Raw genomic sequence first — 3,337 nt, forward strand, 5'->3', positions numbered from 1 at the left:
GAGTCGACCCAGAGAAAGTATTTCTCCATCAGAACCGTTCCAGCTCATCTGTTTCTGGCTGCAGAGACCATGCCACATGGAGGAGCCCTTAGGACTCCCAGCCAGCCTGGTGCCTGCTGCCTCCTGCCATGTCTCTGTCCTTCACCTGCTGCCATCCTTCTCCCTGCTCAGGGCTGGGAAATTCCCTCTTCCAGTGTCATGTCTCAGATGAGCTATATGACAAGGATATGACAAAAATTGATTTCTAGGATCTCATTCCCAAATAATGAAATTGTCTCCTAAAAACAGTTGTACTGAAGCCAGTAGAGAGCTCAGTGGGTAAAGAGGAGCGCGAGCTTTGCAGGCCCTGTCCATGTCGAGCAGGAAGGGAGAGCCAGCCTCACTGAGTTGCTCTCTGCCCTCCACATAAGCGCCAGGACCTACACACACACACACACACACACACACACAAAACTGTAGTCCCAGCACTTAGGAACAAAAGCTTTCTATGGGTTCAAGGTCAGCTTTATCTAGTGAATTCCCAAACACCCAGAGCTACACATAGTGAGACTCAGTCTCAAACCCTCGCCTCAGTAAATAAATTTTCTTAAAAAATAGAAAATCTTGATGGGTTGATTGATGATAGGTGAGTGGTTTCCACAGTTGGATTACGACAAGTCAGTCTGATGCTAGAGCCCATGCACACAGAGCCTTGGTCGTTTGTGTTAGGAAGAGGCACAGGCGTCTGCTGTGGTGGAAACAGGTTCCCCTCGAGCCATCGCTGGTCTCTGTGAACTTAAACAGTTGTACAATGTGTCTGGAATACAACTGTTAAGGCTAAGGAAAGGTAATCCTAAATTTGAGACTGCCCTGGACTACATGGATCCCCATCAGGAAGACAAAAGTGAGGGAGAGGTCAAATTAATGCGACTGTTAAGTGTCATGTTCCCTTTATAGCATGGCAACTTGTGTTAGGCCAGCATTTTGGCTTTGTTTTGAGACAGTAACTGTAGTGCTAGCGGGCCTGGACCTCGCAATATAACTAGGCTGGCCTTGAACTCAGATTCCCCTTCCTCTACCTTGATACCCTGTGCAGGTTGTCCTTCTAACTCCACATGAACACCTGAAATGGCACTGGAATGGAAACCAGGCCTGTGGGAATTGCACTCACCAGTGAGCCTTCTCTGTCCTGGTTACAGCTAAGCCAGAAAACAAGCAGAGTTCCCAGAGGCAGTCGGTGTACAGACTCACGTTTGTTTTTCATGACTTATGGTTTAGTTTCACCTGAGGATGGCTTCTGTCATGAAAATTTACTTGTCAAGAGTCAAATGAAAGCCAGGCATGGTGGCACACGCTGTAACATAGAGGCAGGAGGACCAGGGTTTCAGGATCACTCTGGGCTGCATGTTAGCATTTTCCGAAAAAATGAACCAAATAGAAGCATGCTCCTGATACTCTGTCACTAAATCCTGATGGGAACATTAATAATTTGGTTTATAAATATTAATGGAAGCAGATTCCTAATGATTAAAGCATCCAGATTGTTTTCCTGTAGATAAGAACATGAATTAGAGAGGAAGGACCACTTGACTTTTTAATTGCCTTTAAGTACTAGTTGTGGCTGAGGCACTAGATTTAGGGATTAAGTAAGGATTTCATAAGGACGTACAGAGACAGCGACTGCTAGGCAGCTTCTCCAAAGCAAGGATCGCGCCTTCCCCTTCCACAGGCAAAGCACAGGACCGTAGCTACCGCACAGGTGTGCAGTCAGCAGCGGTCAGGCCTGGGTGGTCGCTGCCTGGTTCGCTTCTCTGTTGCTGTGGGGAGGCACGGGCCAGGGCTGGCGAGATAGCTCAGTGGTTTAAGGGCTTAGTTAGTGCTGAGCACACTTAAGGCGTGCTCTCTGCCTCCATGGGCACGAGAGCTCGAGTGCAAACACAATTGTGCGACAGAAAGTGAGCCAAAGCACAAAGACATTCTTAAAGGTGACAGTCTATCACTGAGGGAAGTTCAGGCAGGGAGCTTGGAGGGACCCATGCTGACTCATGCTTAGCTAACCTTGTGTAGGTGGGGACCACCTGCCTTGGGCGTGGTGCCATGCCTAGTGGGCTGGTCCCTCCATCAACTAATAATCAAGACAGCAACCCATAGGAACCTCCACGCTCACCTGATGTTAACAGTTCCTGGGCTCATGGGTCCTTAGAGGACCGTGGGTTCTGCCAGGCCGACAGCTAAAGCTAGCGCAGGCTGGAGCGATAACTGGGGTCTGGAGTGAATCATCCGCTCCCATGCAGACAGTGTGTTTTGTGCTCTAAACTTTCCAATCATCAGTCACATTGTTATGTTGTTTTAGTTTAGCGTAGAAAAATGGGTTGCATTGCATAGACTTATTTTTTTTAACTTTCAAGAAATTTCTTACATTTCTGTTTCTTGGTGGGAGGGTGGGGTTGAAATATGGAAGTCATGAGACCATACTAGGACTCTGTTCCAGGGATCCACCCAGGTCCTCAGACTTGCATAGTGACGGTCTGTACCAAATTGGCTGTTTCAGTGGCCTATTTTGAACTGCTTACTTTCCCTCCCCCCCCCCCCGCCACACCCCTGCTTTGCAGAGTTTCTCTGTACAGTCCTGGCTGTCCTGGAGCTCACTCTGTAAACCAGGCTGGACTCACAGAGATCCACCAGCCTTTGCCTCCTGAGTACTTGGATAAAGGCGTGTGTCACCACCATCTGGCTGTAATCTAGGTTTTAAACTTATCTTTGGTTTTAAGTTCTGCTTTTTATTTAATTAGTTCAGATTTTCATACCCGTATTACAAGCCATGTAACACAAGCCACAAGCACCTGGAACTCAAGCTCCAATGAATCAGACATCCTCTTCCAGAAAGGCGTCAAACAGGAAGGAGCATGCTTCCACAAACATTCCTACTCTCCACACAGATACACAAAAGGATTTTGCAGCCCGCGGAGTGGCACATCCTTTAATCCCAGCACTGAAGAGGCAGAGGCAGGTGGGTCAGAAGCTGAGAGCCGGAGGTGTGGCTACCCTGGGAGAATGCTTTCCTTGCTGGCCTGAAGCTCCACGTTTGATCCTAGCACTGCTATAAAGTGAATATCATGGAGCACGGCTTAGCTGCACAGTGAGTCTGAGGCCAGCCTCAGGGATACTCCATCTCAAACACTGAAAAAGGAAAGGGACTGAGACAACAAGGTAGGGGGTGGGGCTGCGTTATTCGATCTGAGTATTTACTGAGCACCTCCCAAGGACAAGTTGATCTCCGTGAGTTAGAGTCCAGCCTGGTCTACAGAGTTAGTTCCAGGACAGGCTCCAAAGCTACAGAGAAACCTGGTCTTGGAAA

Source organism: Myodes glareolus, chromosome 9 (assembly GCF_982192425.1).
Source record: "Myodes glareolus chromosome 9, mMyoGla1.1, whole genome shotgun sequence".
Lineage (NCBI taxonomy): Eukaryota > Metazoa > Chordata > Mammalia > Rodentia > Cricetidae > Myodes > Myodes glareolus.